The 16133-nt window shown below is 32.2% G+C and overlaps 1 protein-coding gene across 1 annotated transcript in view; it reads right to left on the bottom strand.

Annotated features, from left to right (window-relative positions):
• The window catches only part of vn (membrane-bound neuregulin protein vein), a 305343-nt gene that overhangs the window by 13662 nt on the left and 275548 nt on the right, over positions 1 to 16133 (bottom strand). The window contains exon 6 of the transcript XR_016177589.1: positions 22 to 96. The gene's annotated coding sequence lies outside the window, so the exon portion shown is untranslated. The remainder of the gene's footprint in view (positions 1 to 21; positions 97 to 16133) is intronic.

Here is a 16133-nt window from a genome sequence, read left to right as displayed (position 1 = left end):
TTGTTAGGTAAATTAGTATACCTTGACAGTGCCGCTAGATGCGCTAGAAGCGGGCGAGCGTCACGTCCTCGGCGAACGAAGAAAACTTATCCATATCTTCGATGCAAAATTTAAAAAAAAATTGAACAGAAAACACACCATTAGATTAGTTTAGAAAATTAATTCAATCTAATCATCGTTGTAATATATTAAATTTGAAATTTTTATGTACGTTTTTTTTTCTTTTTTATAATATTATTAATGTAGTTATGTAGAATTATGAAGACGGGTGTGTTTCGTATGAAAAATAAAAAAAAAAAACAATTTTTTGTTAAAACAATTTGACGTAGTTAAAATATCTACGAAATGATATGACGATGAAATATAATTCGTAATTTTTCATTGTGAAAAATATTCGTGTAATGTAATATTATGTAAATGGAGTTTAATATCGTGTAATACTTTACAAATTGACGAATTATTTCGTAATATTATTTTGTTAACTTTTGTAGAAAAAAATATTAAAGTACATTAGGAAAATGGAATTTATTATTTTATAGTACTTTTCATAATTGACGAATAATTGAAATTCTCTGTAGTGACTTTTAAAAAAAAAATGTGTAAAAGTAATCACTATGGAATTTTGTCCATATATTGCAGAAAGTAATTATTAAAAAAAAAAAAAAGAAAAAAAAATACAAGACACAAAGGAAATAGAAATTAAACGAAAAAAAAAAAAAAAATACAAAAGTTATATGATATTTTGATGATAAAAAACGCGTTTTCGTTGATAGAAATATAAAACGAAACACCCTGTGCGTCTTCACATGTTTTGTCATTTCGAATCGATTAACATTACAATAAATAATCGTGGGGGAGGGGAGGGGCCAGAGAGGAGGTTAGGGAAAAGGGCTTTTCTCGTCCTCGTACCACAGTAACGTCAGTATTTCGCAAGCTTTTCGACGACGAACACTTAGGCGACCCTTGTAAAGCTAGCGTGAATAGGATAGAAGCACACGAGGTCGTCCCAGAAACGGCCATAGTTCTATTTCCGTCGCTCGTGAATCATCCACGTTTCACCTATCTCTTTTAACGGTTCTACGACCATTATATGCCGTTCGGTCATACGATTCTAAGAGAGTCCTTTCTATCATAGTCTACGATATTACCTATTTTCGATCGTATTATTTTCATTAATCATTGTTAATCAAAATTGATGGAATAATAATTATTATTTAAATCACATATTAAAATATGTGTGTGTGAGAGAGAGATAGAGATAGAGTGACACAATAGGAATACTATTATCATTTATTTAACGATTCAGTCAATGCAGATTTTCTCAGCTATCAATCATTGAAACGTTTTCCAAACTAAATCGTATGGGATAAAGTACAAACGTACGTTGTATTTTGCGTTTGTTAACTAATTACGAGTTAGAGACATAATGCGTAAACGAGGACATTAAACCATCGGACCGATGCTAAACACTGAATTGTCAACAAAACTTGTACGTTCAATCGACTCTATACTCGACTCAACTGGACTCGTTGACAACTGAAATTTCATTATTATTATTATGTTACAATCAGCTTGATCAAGCTTACACCATTTTCCAAACTTCATTATGTACAGATCGATCAGTTTCACGTTTCGGTAAGAGTAATTGATGAAAATTAGTTATAACGAGGATGACATTGGAAACCGGGGGGAAAAAAAAACAAAACATCATTTCTCCTATTTGCAACAGTGCAAACTGGGAAATTGGAAATCCGTGAGGACGTAGAGTACTATGATGCATCTCGAAGGATATGGGAAGAGAAGGTTATTACTAAGGTTCAACCAAACGATGTTGTATGTATTATGTACATAGTCGAACAGTGTATATATCGGATGTTCGTAGATGTATTCGACGGCACCCGTACGTTAATACGCATCAGACTACATTTCACGGTTGATCGAGATTCGCGCTAGCTCCATAGACAATTTCCCAAAGGGTTTCGGAACAGTATAATGGGCTAGCCAAGGTATAACGTGGCTACCTAATTCTATAGCATTAGGTCAGAGTCGTGCGAAGGGATAACTCGGATAACTGCTGCTTTCTCTCTCTCTCTCTCTCTCTCTCTCTCTATTCCTTTATCTCTCAGTCTCTCTCGGGTAAGATATAGGGAGGAGGGGGGGGGGTAAATTTGTCAATAAGGAAAATATGAAGGAAAAGGTTTGTCTGATTGAAGACTTATAAAAATGTCAATCACTGTGTTATATTTTATTCGGTGCATAAAAGGTTGTGTCTGTTTCAAAAGTGTTGAAATAAAATAAAATTAATCACGATTGATAAATAATAGATTATTTTTGTCGAAGAAATAATTAATTTGACAAATGTTTCTCCTTTTTTTTTTTTTTATTTATTTGTTACTAACTACTACCACGATTATCAACATCGGACAACTGCTTAAAATAAACTCGTTAAATGACTCATGGGAGTCGTTCCGTATATATTTCTATAATTATTTTCTTACTTGTTTTTTTTTTCTTTTTCTTTTTTTTTTTTTTTTCAAAAGAGTACAAAATAAAATTCACCGAACCGTTATCTTTGGTGTAAAGGAAGAAAAAAATAAAGCATACAGAACACACATACACAAAGGTAGAATTGTTTATGAAGGAAATAGCAGCATTGGAGATTCACGGGGGAGATAGAAGGTATATTTCCTTTTTGCATATAGTCCGATGGTTAGGCGGATCGAGTCGATGGAACGTCGTCCTGTTAGTCGTTATGGTTTAACGCGTCCACCCTTTTCCACCATCGTAATGCGAATTCATCGTCGGTGAAAGAGAGAGAGAGAGAGAGAGAGAGAGAGAGAGGAAAGCGTCGAGTCGGTCGTTCGTGTAAACATCGCGTGCACTTCGTTTCGAGTGACAACAGAAATTCTGCGATTGCGCTTCTACGTTCCCAACGAAGGGCCGTAGGTACCTATAGTTAAACTGTTAGAGTGAGAGAGAGAGAGAGGAAGGCAGGCAGGCAGGCACAATTCGAGTAGGACGATTCGAGCTTGCGAAGCTCGATATCTACCAAGCAAACTCGTGCTTTTGCGTTTGGAACGTTGAACGAACGATTAAACATTCGTGACTAGATGATGATAGGTACGTTGACCGAATGTTTGCAATTTTATTGATCTATCTAATATTACTATTTCTTATGAAGTCATTTCTCACATTAATTTATTATTGTTTTTGTTATTACAATTTCTCGAACTATCTATTGCAATTAAGTACATTTGAAATTTGATGTTTCCTTTTATTTTTTTTTTTTTTTTGAAAATTATTTCATTAAAACGAAGTTAGATTATTTGATGAACTCATAGATATTTGTAATTGCAATATCTCGAACTATCTATTGCAATTAAATATATTTGAAATTTGATGTTTCCTTTTATTTTTTTTATTTTTTGAAAATTATTTCATTAAAACAAAGTTAGATTATTTGATGAACTCATAGATATTTTGAGATATTTCTATTTAAATTTTTTCAACTAGTATAATTTTGATTTATCTATCGTTTAATATTATATCCTCATAAATAAGAAATAATCGTATTATAAACGTGAGATAATTTAAATGAACATCTTTTTAACGTGAAAATATTATTAACTATTTCCCAGGTGGAACCTCTTCGTAAGCCAATATTTGATCCACCCAATTCATCTTGTATCCATCATAATTAAATCTTTTATATTATCATTTTTTAATAAAACAATTTTTCTATAAATAACGATTCTCTAACACGTGTCTATGTTTTAATTCATGGTTTCGTAATATTCGATTATAAAAAATAATCAATAGTTTGATCAATCGTTAAGATTAAATTATCTTTATTCATTCTGAGATTATTTTAAATTGAATAATTTTGTCTGTTACTCGATTACCTTCCAGACCTAATAAATTTTTTTCATTTTATCATTATCATTCTATTTTCTATTCAGATATAAGTGGTTACCACCGAATTAACCGCAAAACGGGAAAAAATTGGAAATAGGACATTTCTCTTTCACGTTTATCCCTTTTCATTTTGTTTTTTTATTTTTTTTAATTATTTTTTTCCTTTCTCATTTTCGTTTCTTCTTTTTCTCTCTTTCTCTTTCTCTTTCTCTTGGTTGTATACAAATACAGTCGTAGAAACATTTATCATCGGCCACGACAAGCTTTATCGCGCACCACCACCCAGGGCCTTTCGTTATTTTATTTTGCAAAAAAAAAACAAAAAAAAAAAAATAGAAAAAAAATCCTTCGTTAGGTGATGGGAAAAGTTGAACGACAAAAAATTACGAAACAGTAAAATAAAAAAAAATAAAAATAAAAATAAAAAAAGAAAGAAAGAAAGAGAGAGAAGGAAGAAACGAAAGGAGGGGGGGGGGGGAAGGGGTGAGATAAAGTAAGTAAAGGGTTGGGGTAAAGCTTATAATCGACGGATCCGATCACACGTGAGAATTTATTCTGTGGTACCAACACACATCAAGCTTTTGTGGTCAATATATCCCTGCCTCCCTGCAACCCTCCCTCCGCCCCTTTCCTCTTTCCCAGTTTTTTTATTTTCTTTCTTTTCTTGTTCTTTTTCTTTTATTTATTTATTTATTTTTTTTTTATATAGGTATACGTTTTAAATCCGTCGATCAACGACATATCGTTCTCTCTCTCTCATCTCATTTATCGGTACGAACGTACGAACGTACGAACGAACGTACGAACGAAACTACGAACGAACGAACGAACGAACGACCACTTTAATTTATTTCTCATGTTCCCCGTTGGATTCATCGTTGTTATCCAGTTTGGTGTATGTGTGTATATATATATATATATATATATATATATATATATATATATATATATATATATATATATACGTGATTTCACGTATCCTTTTGCAATAATAACCAACGGTAGAGATCGACAAAACAAGCGTGTTATGTGTGCCTAGAGATGAAATATATATTTTTTTTGTCCTCTTTACTTTTTTTTTTTTTTTTTTTTTTTTTATACCCTTTCGGCTAAGGACACATCAAAAAGACATGAAACGCGTGACTGCGTTTTCTCGTAGTTTTTTTTGTCTCCGTCCCGGGGTTTGCTTTTCTTCTTTTTTTTTTTTTTTTTTTTTAATTTTTTTTTTCATCGTCGTAGTCGTAGTCGTAGTCGTAGTCGTAGTCGTTGTTTTTGTTTGTCACATTGTCGTCGTTATTGTCGTTTCGTTTATTCTTTTTACTTTTTTTTTTTTTTTGATTTTGTTTCTTTTTTTCGATCGTTTTCTACCGAACGATTTTTTTTCGGCGATAGGGTGCAATGGAAGGTTGGATTGGGGGGTTCGTACTTTTACTTTTGCTTTTATTTTCTTTCCCTATCTCTCTCTCGTTCTCTCTCTCTCTCTCTCTCTCTCTCTCTTTTGCTTTCTTCTTTTTTTTTCTTCTTTTTGTCGATCAACAACCGTAACGCTTTCGAACTTTTACGTTAAATGTCTATTTTTAACGAATAGAAGTAATATCGTTTTAAATAAACGTATTTGTTGCACACACAGTTTGGTTATCACAACGTTTGAGAAAATGATAAAGGTTTCAATTAAAGTTAAATGATTATTATTTGTTTCTTCTTTTTTTTTTTTTTTGTTAGATAATATAAGCTACGACGTTCATTACTTGAAATGTTCAAGAATCCCGCTAATATAAGATCGTTGAATTTGCGAAGGGGTTGAAAAGGCCAGGCGTGAATTGGTGGCGCATAATCGTGGTCCATAAAGTGAGATAATCCAAAACCAGAGAAATGAAGAGAGAGAGAGAGAGAGAGAGAGAGAGAGAGAGGGGAGAGGGAGAGAAAGGTCGTCAACGTTGTAAATTTGTTCGGTTGGTGAGAGGCGGGAAATTCAAAGTACCCTTAGCAGTGAACAATCGTGGAAAGCTAACAAGCCAAATGGGATGTAAATCTTCGTTGATTTTACATTACGTCATTCGTCGGGATTTCGGAGACACGAAATAGATAAAAGAGAGAAATGTGTAGAGAGAGAGAGAGAGAGAGAGAGAGTGAGTGAATAGACAAATAGATAGACAGAACATACCCATCGTAAATGCTCGTAAACGCGATGGTAAAGGTTAAGCGAGCCAAAAGAGATTCAAATATATACCAACACAAAATTCCACTAGGATGTACAACTTTTACGACTCTTACTTCGAAAATTAGGATACAACTAGGTGGATCATTTCTATGTCCGACGATTGTTATATTATTGATGTTTCATCAAGTTATGATTTATTATTCGTTTATACGTGTATAATATCACTATTGTGTTTTTGTTCTATTAAAATATTGCAAGAGTATATATATATATATACATTTGTCAATAAAATGTTTTGTTATACACGTACTCGTATATATGAAATATATTTAAATTATTGCAAGTTATATTTCACAAATGCTTACTTTATTTATATATATATATATATATATATATATATATATATATATATATATATACACAGAATGTTTCGTAACACGTGGGGACCTACTTTTGAAGTGAACAAGAGGAAAGAATAAAAAATTGAAAAAATAAAAAAAAGTTTCTATAAGCATAACATAAAAGTAGCTATAACTTTGAAATATAAGAAAAAATAGGACACGCGCTTATGTGTACTTTTTTTCTTCCTTTTTATTATTTTTTTGTTTTGTTTGTTCTTTATTCACCCTCGAAGAAAGTTCCACGTATTACGAAATATCCTATACATATATATATACTTTTATGGAAAATTAATTAAGAAAATTTATTGTAGTAGTATACAAATTTGGTAAAACGTTATTAAATGTAATTGTACGTTTCGTTATATTCAAATAACGATCTTTCATTTCTATATAAGTATTTTACACAATTTGACCATTCGTGATGAAATTAATTTAAATAATATTCCTGTTTTGTCAATTGTTACAACTACTTGTGCATAATGATTTCAAAGAGATATATTGTAATGTTACATAACAATACTAATTGCTGCGACAACTTATTAACTTACAATTTAAATAACGAGACTTATAATCATATAAAACACTCTTGCATGAATAATAAAAAAAAAATCTTAACAAAATATAACATAAACGTATAATATACGAACATACTATAAATAATATAATCAAACATTACGATCATCGAGAACAAAAAAATAAAAAAAAAAAAACAATAAAAATAATTAACACGATCGATATACGCGTATCGATTATATTTCCGTATTTTCAAAACCTATGCTAGCGATCGATTAACATTAATAATTTAATACACATTTAAATTATTATCATTATTATTATTATTATTATACGTATATACACGTCCGTTGCATGTAGGATACCTTTTCACACGTATATTACCATACACACGTATATCTATAGATACGGATCGGTTAATACCAGTTGGAATGTTAAAATCACTATATTGTACGCTCGGCAGGATATAAATTTCCGAGGTAAAGCGGAAATTGGAAGGCAGGTAGGATCGCGAGGCGGATTTACAAGAGGCAGAGTGAAAGAGAGAGAAAGAGAGAGAGAGAGAGAGCGAGGGGGGGGGGTGGTTGCAGAACACAGTATACACGAGTCGTTTAAAAACGGTTTCACCGCGAAAAGTCGGATACATTGGCGTGAGAGTAGGAGGTTGGGAGGTGGAGAGGGTGAATAGGGGGAAAAAAGGGAACAGAGGGGGGAGTTATAGAGATAGGGGGTATCGGTCGTTTTCATCGGATCAGACACGCAAATAAACGCATTGTCCTGTAGGATACTACTCTCGTGTAATCGTCCGGTAACGCTCTTCTCTCGCATCGCTATACCACTCGTCGAACGGATGACAAAATGCAAAATGGACGAAGATTTGCATCCGAACTACCTTGCTTCACGGGCTGCCGGTTTCTCTCTCTCTCTATCTGTGTCTCGTTCGACATGCACGGCTTTTGCGAGTGGGATGAGAGAAAGGAGAAGAGATGAGGAGGTGGAGGTGGATGAGGAGGAAAGGGGTGGGTAGTGGTAACTATAGTAGTTGTGTATGGTAGGAGGTCGCTAACCGTACCGAACGAATGGGCTCTCGTTCGATTATGCGAACGTCCGTATCGTCACGGTCGATGTGTGACCCGGCATAATTTCATGGCCCCTACCTAATGTCTTTCCAACTTACACGCCGCCAAGATACGCCCTTTTCAAAATAAATTCACATTGTGATTTATCTTATCGAATGAATGTAATTATTTGTTCTCTTTTTTGTTGTTGTTGTTGTTGTAAATTGTATTATGAAACACAATTGGAATAATTGTTTTGTAGTTTGAAAAATACATATAAATACGAGCATGTATATAATGTTATTTGTGTTTGAATTTTGTAAAGGGGTAGGTATATAAGTGAATATGGTCGTTGGTTTTGAATCTTTTGGTTGATCCGTTTAAAAGAAAAGTCGATTGCCGAGAGAATCCGTTTTATAGCAAGGGGATAGGTATGTATGTATGTATGTATGTATATATATATACATATGTAGAAGTTTTTCGTGGTATAAAAGTTCCTTTTTCGTTCTTCCCTTCAGTAGAATTTAAGTACGATCAACTCGCTTGTAGAAGAGTATCGAAGAAATCACGGGAGAGTGTAAGAGGAAAGTCAAAGTTTTGCTTGGATCGCATGGTTGCAGAACTTTTTAACCGAATTGAGTTTTGCATCTTTTCAACAACTATATGTACCATGTATGCATATATGTACGTACGTACGTATATATATATATATATATATGTGTGTGTACCTACCTATCATACGAGAATACGAACTCGACCAGGTGAAAGTGATATGAGTTTTAAAGTTTAGTAATATTTTTCTTAAGAAATTCTATCGAGAGAGAACGAACGTCTCGAGTTAGGTAATACGCGTGTGCACTTTTCTTCGATACCTCCTACCTTTTTTTGTCAAAAACGTTCGTCTTGAATTTTTCAACGAATCGAAAATTAAAGCTTACAAGTTTCTTGTTTTTTTTTTCGAAGAAGAAGAAGAAGAAGAACGAAGATAGTATTATTCGATATACATTTACTTTTATTTCGATTTATGTTCAAGCAGTTTTATTTTTCTCTCTAGTGTGTTTTAGTTTTATCAAACGAATTGTAATACTTTGGATAATATTTTCTTTTCTATACTTTTATTATTTTTCACACACATAGAAGAAAATTTTGTTAGAATATTGTATATATAAATATATATAAACTGTTGGATGTATTTTGAGAAGAGTATGTAATGATTAATTAATAATAAATAAAATGAATGTATTAAAGAATGGTTAGAAATGATTTACTCGTCAAAAGAAGCTAATATATTCATTGAAATAAACATAATACGAAATAGGCATTATCAATCCATTTAAATAGACTATCGAAATTCAAGGTATTAATAGTGGAATAATTGTTCCGATCGTTTTCATTTGTCCTTGAATTATTTCCAAGCATAATGTTCAACCAATGGATATTGAATTTATGTTACTGCTTTACTTGCGTCCACATATATATGTATATATATACATATACATATACATATATCGATTGGTTATTAATTCAACGGAATGTGTCCATTAATTTTTGTTAGAAATGAAATCGTCGATAAGTATACTTATTCGCGTTGATATACGAGAACGTGGATAACTCTCGTTAGAATTATTAAAAAGTAATAGAAAAACTAGTTTCAGTTTCGTAGTTTTATCATTTATCTATTAGACGTCATCAAAATCCTATCAAAAATATTTTATGCACCAGTCGGTCTTTTCCGTATTTCAAAAATCGTTAGACCCTTAAGGTATATATATATATATATATATATACATATATATGTCTACTACTTTTTACTTCGTGGTGCACGATTCTAGGACAAATTTTTTGCCCATCAATGTGCGCATACTTCTTAAAGAAAAAATTTCAAATCTTTTCTACTATAATAATATTTTCGAAATAAACCTTTAATTCAATTTTTTCCTTATATGTTCATCGAAACATATTCTAATTGAAAATAACACGTTATTACATTGACATCGGTTTATTTAAAATATACCGAATATAAAAATCATTTAGTACCATCCAATAAATATTATTTTCGATAATGAACTTCAACTTAAAAAAAAAAAAATAATTAATAAAACAATATGAGAAAATGATTGAAACATGTTTGAACCAATGAAGTTGAGAGTATCTACTTAACAGATAGATACCTACTAACGATCGAACTTTAACACGCCGGCGGGCAAATCGTTAAGGGGCTAAAGGCTCCCCGTTCTCCTCCAATCCTCTTCCTCTTCCCCTCGCGCACCCTACCCAAGGCGCACTAATTTGACAGTGAATACGAGATGTGCCGCACAATGAGGCCGTGAGGAATGGCAGGCAATACGGCGGGTGGGTCTCGTGCGGTTAATGCGACGAGACTAATGAGAAGGACACGTCCTCGAGATGCATGTTCGGATACCGTTTCGTGGACGATCGCTCGAATTCGCTTCTAATTAAGGCGTTAATGAAGACCCTTGGGGGCGAACGATCGGTCTCTCACGAAATTCAAGGCACGCATTCGCCACGTTTCTCTATCCATCTGTCTATCTGTTAGTCCTTCTCTTTTAAATCCTCCCCCACCTCATTCTATTTCATCTCATCTCATCCCCTACATTCCCTTGTTAACCCCCCTCTCTCTCTCTGTGTGTGTGTGTTATCCTTTCTCTTGGTACCTTTTTCATCTTAGATCCATTTCCTTTTTGTCTTACGTTTTCGTGGCGCGTACTACAGAAGAGAAAGATGAATGATCGTTCGAACGATAGAATTCCTTACACGCAAAGACGATCGTTTTCCCAACAGATCGCGTGTCTACTATGAACGAACGAATGAACGAATGAAATAAATCCTAAGACGAGTTTTAAGTGTCTCGAATCGAGACACGTAAGTTAATCCCATACTAAACTAATGTTAGTTTATTTTGTTACGATTTTATTTTTCGAAAATGTAACAACAAGTTATTTTCTATTCAGGTGTTTTTTACTTGCACTAATTTTTACTATTACTTTGTTAAAATAGGAATAACGATCAGTAGACTTTTTTTTTTTTTTTTAAATTATTTAAAAAATATTGCAAAAATTATAATTCAGTTTATAAATTTTTCTTCTCTCTCTCTCTCTCTCTATATATATATATATATATATATATATATATATATATATATATATATAGATTATTAGAATATATATATATAGAAATTATTTATTTTATTATTTATTATTATTATATATATATTAATTTTAATATGTATAATAATTAAATATTATAAACATTATATATATTAAATTTAATATAATAATAATAAATATAATATAAATAAAGAATATAAATAAAAATATTATTATATATAAATATTAAATTATATATAATATATTATATAATATAATTAATAATATATATTATATAATAATTTTATAGATATTTTTCTATTCTTCTCTCTCTCTATATATATATATATGTGTGTTATAAATTTGATAATAGTTATGTTGTTTATGTGAGATTCGATATTATATATATATATATATATATATATATATATATATATATAACTGATTCGAAATAGATGAAATTCATAATCCTATAGGATGTATTGCAATATCATGGTAAAGAATTTTTTTTTTATCTTTCGTATTTGAAATTTGATCAATTATTTCGGAAAATGAAAAATACATATGAAATATGCTTCTCTCTCGAACGGATGTTATTCTAAGAGATTAATTATAACTTTGGAAATTTTTTTATTCTTTTCCCAATTTTTTTTTGTAATTGTTCATTTATCGATATACGAACGATGTATGTTATACCTACGTTCCGGCTTACTTAATCGATCGAATTTTTATTTTTTTTTTAATTTTTTTTTTTTTCCCATTGAATACGCACGAATCTATCGTAAAAATTTAACGGATCAATTTTTTTTCTCTCTCTCTCTCTCTTTCTCTAGATGAACGAAAAAAAAAACAGTGAGAAATAAAAAGAGGAAAGTATTATTGCGGGGAAATTGATCCGTAGTATTGATTCGAAATAATCGGGTACAATCGGTAGCAATCGGTAAAAACCTTTGCCAAGGGGTTTCCCTATTTTTTTTTCTTTTTTTTTTTTTTTTTAATCTTTTTCTGATTTTTTATTTTTATTTTTTCCCATCGACGAGAGAATAAAATCTCTCTCTCTCTCTCTCTCTCTCTTTCTCTGTCTCTCGTGAAAACTAGATGGCGATGCTTTTGAAAAAGTTATGTGTAAAAAAAAGAAAAAAGAAAACAGAACAAATATAAGAAAAAATTACTAAACGACGTTGCTTATTTAACCCTTAGAGTACTATGAACGCATATATGCGTTTGCTAAAAATTATCAAATTGGTTCTTTCAATAGAGTGCTTCGATACGCATATACGTGTTTGTTAATATTAAAGAAGGAATTGGAAATAGAAAAAGCAACAGAGTGCAGTAGTTAAATCAACGTAGTTGTCGTCGTTTATATGCGTTTTGTTTCACTAGTTTATGTAAACCAAAATCACGTATTTTCGTACAAACGAACGAACGAACGTATGTATGTGACGTACGGTAGATAACAACGAGTTCGACTGCATAAATACGAGAATTGTTTGAAAGAGAAAGAGAAATAGAAATAGATGTCAACTAATCAATTGTATTTCAATCACAGAGAATTTTCGATACGTTCAAATTCAAACTGTGTGTGTGTGTGTGTGTGTCCCTTTTCCCCATTGCAATAGTAAAAGTAGTATTAGTATTAGTATTAGTAGTGGTGGTGAATGATGCAGTAGAAAGGATAGTGAAGAGACACGGTCGATAAAGTATTGTCCCGAGAAAATGGCTAAAAGAGAATCGATCGTTTAAACTATCGTTCCTGTCATCGTACTCTCTTCTCTTCTCTTTTCCGTCTCTTTTCCCCTCTAACCTTTTATGGTGGTTTATCTCCCATGTGCATAATCGAAATTTAACGTTATCCGATGACTCACGAATCGTCGATTAAGAGGCACGCGTTAAACGTCGACACTGCACGAGCGAAACGAGCATAATCGTTGCTATAAACGTTGTAAAGAGAATAGAATAGAATATAGAGATAAAGAGAGAGAGAGAGAGAGAAAGAGAGAGAGAGAGAGAGAGAGAATGAGAGAGAGAATAACGCGGCTCTAGAATAATTTTACCTTTAAATAATATAGTATGCCTTGATCGAAATGACGTTGATGATATCACGAGTAAATAAAATAATTAGTTTTTTTTTTTTTTTCAACACGACAAAAATTATAACTTTATTTCATATTTAACCCCTTTGAGAGTGGTGAATACTTTTAATTGAAATATTTTGTAGCAACGTAATAATTTATTTATTTTAATTATTAATTTTAATAATAATAATAATAAAATAAAATTAATAGTGTATAATTAAAATAAAATTATATTTCATTAAATTATTGTTTCCACAAAAGAAAATATTTTTTATAATATTTTTTATACACAAAACCCCGTAACATTTATATATTTATTATTTTATATTTAAATATTTAAATATTTATTTAAGTAGAAGATTCTCTAATAATAAATTATATTTAATTATTCAAGTATTTCTTTCTGTGAATATTATTTTACATTAATATTAACAAACACGTATATGAATCGATAGAAGAACACTCTGGTAATTTTTATCAAACGCATGTATGCGTCCATAGCACTTTAAGGGTTAAGGATACAAGGTGTCAATTAATACCTTCTGTTGCTTCACTTTGTTCATTCGCGATCATGTCAAGTACCTATAATATATATATATGTGTGTCTATAACCTACGTGTTAGGAAATGCCAACTCACGTAGAAACGTCAGAATGTCATAGTGATCGGTGGACGTTTGAATTTGAAGTCACGTATCCCACCCATTGCTAAAGGACCCAACGACGATCGAGTTGACCACGATATTACGTGATAATAATAATAATAATAATAATAATAATAATAATAATAATAATAATAATAATAATAATAATAATAATAATAATAATGAATGAATGAATGATTATTAGAATGATAAATTTTGATAATAGATAATCGTGATTCTTCACAATAGTCAATAGGAAATATTTATTTCACCATGGTGGTGGTGGATGATTAATATTTAATCGTTTATAATACACCATAATAAATATCATTTCGATATGAACGAGTTGGGATCGTTTTATCGGTTGTAAAATTTTATAATAGATTCGATCATGAAAGTCTTAGAGGATAGGATGACGCGGGTAATTGCGATTCGATCGTACCATCTATCGTAAAAGCTAACGATGCCCTCATGTACGTTTCTTTCCTCCTCCTCCTCCTTCTACCACCTACCTCCTCCTCCTCCTCCTCCTCCTCCTCCTCCTCCTCCTTCTTCCTACCATCCTTCAAGCAACCATCTTAACGTAGCTTGAGATATAGCTTCGATCTCCCTGGGATTATCCATTCGTTATTTCCCTTTTTTTTTTCTTTTTTTTTCTTTTTTCTTTTTTTTTATTCGTGATCGTGAAAAATGTACGAGTGATTGATCTCTTTTCGATAATTACCAAAACGATTAATGGCAAGTGGATAGGTAAGTACTTTTTGTCAATATTCGTTGAAAAAAAGTACTACCTTGCATTCCCTCCCCCTCCCCTCCCCTCCCCTCCCCTATTACATCTCTCTCTCTCTCTCTCTCTCTCTCTCTCTCATTCATTCACCCTTTCTCGTTTTAGTTTCTCTTTGAGAGATTGAAAAGATTTCAAAGTAACTCTGGTGTGTGGTGTGTGTCCTTGAAAAGATCGAAAGATATCTCTACTTATAGTAGAATCCCCCAAAAAAATTTTCTGTAAAGAAAGTTTTTTGCAGGTTTTAACCCCCTTTCCAACAACCCTCCCCCCCCTCCCCCCTTCCCTGCAATAGCTCGAGAAAAGCTAGTTTATCGGTGCATTGCGCAGCTCAGTTGCAAGTTGCACAGGTTGTGTGGAAGTTCGATTAAGAGAAGCGGTTACTAGAATGGATGTAGCAGTACTTCGAGCTTTATAGAGTTGGTACCTTCAGGAAAAAGAGACTGAGAGAGAAAGAGAGAAAGGAGAATGTGTGAGAGCTTTTTACGATGAACCTTCTTCTCTCAGAGTGCGCGCATGTCGAGCGAGAAATTCGAGGGTGCTTTTCTTGAATTCCCTTTTCTATGCTTTTTCGCTTTTCCTTCCTGTGACTCTCTCTCTCTCTCTCTCTCTCTCTCTCTCGCTCTCTTTCATTTTCTTTTTATTCTTTTTATCACTATTCCCTATATACCCCCTATCGTATTCCCCTAGTTTTTCTTTTTCTCGCGTGCTACTTTTTTTCTTTTTTTTTTTTCTTTTTTTATTCTTTTTCTTTACTTGCAAAACGAGGTTTCGTTCTATGACAATACACAGAGAAACTTATATATGTATGTATGTATGTATGTATGTATGTATGTATGTCTTCTTCTTCTTTGGGTTAATGTTAAAAAGTCCTGACCTTCTTGTAACGCAATACTTTACTGTTTATTTTTATTATTATTTTTGATATTTTCAAACGGTGGCAGAGAAAGTATCTCTTCGTGCAAACCGGGTGAAAGGAAAGTTATTTCCTTTAGGATGTTTGGTAGGTGTAGGTGTAGGTGATGGTGATAGTAGGGGTGGAGTTTTGTGTGTCTTTAAAACGACACGCACGGAATGCAATAAGAGACTGTCGAGAGACAACGTCACTCGGTTCTCTTTTTGTAGGAAAGGGAAACTCGCTCACGTATTGCGTTTCTTTGACGTTACCGTTTCGCTTTCGGTCGTCGTCGTTTTCCTCGTCGTCGTCGTCGTCGTCGTTGTCGTCTTCTTCTAAAATGCGAAAATTGATATGTCGGGAAAGCGTTTCCTGATATCGTTCGAGAAATTTTTCCTTCCTTCATCGTATATACATATACAGATATATATATATATAAATGTATATGTATATATATATATAAGGTTTGACAGAGTAGACATTTGCTTTTCATCCTATTCCTACGATGAAGTAGGAATCGTGATAAAATAGATAACTTATTTAAAAAGTTAAATCGATATTAATTAAAATCGATGTATGTAA

Source organism: Polistes dominula, unplaced genomic scaffold, assembly GCF_049000335.1.
Source record: "Polistes dominula isolate Pdom_NZ unplaced genomic scaffold, Pdom_raw_medaka contig_82, whole genome shotgun sequence".
Lineage (NCBI taxonomy): Eukaryota > Metazoa > Arthropoda > Insecta > Hymenoptera > Vespidae > Polistes > Polistes dominula.
The sequence above is the reverse complement of the archived record's forward strand: the minus strand, read 5'-3'. Positions and strand labels throughout refer to the sequence as shown.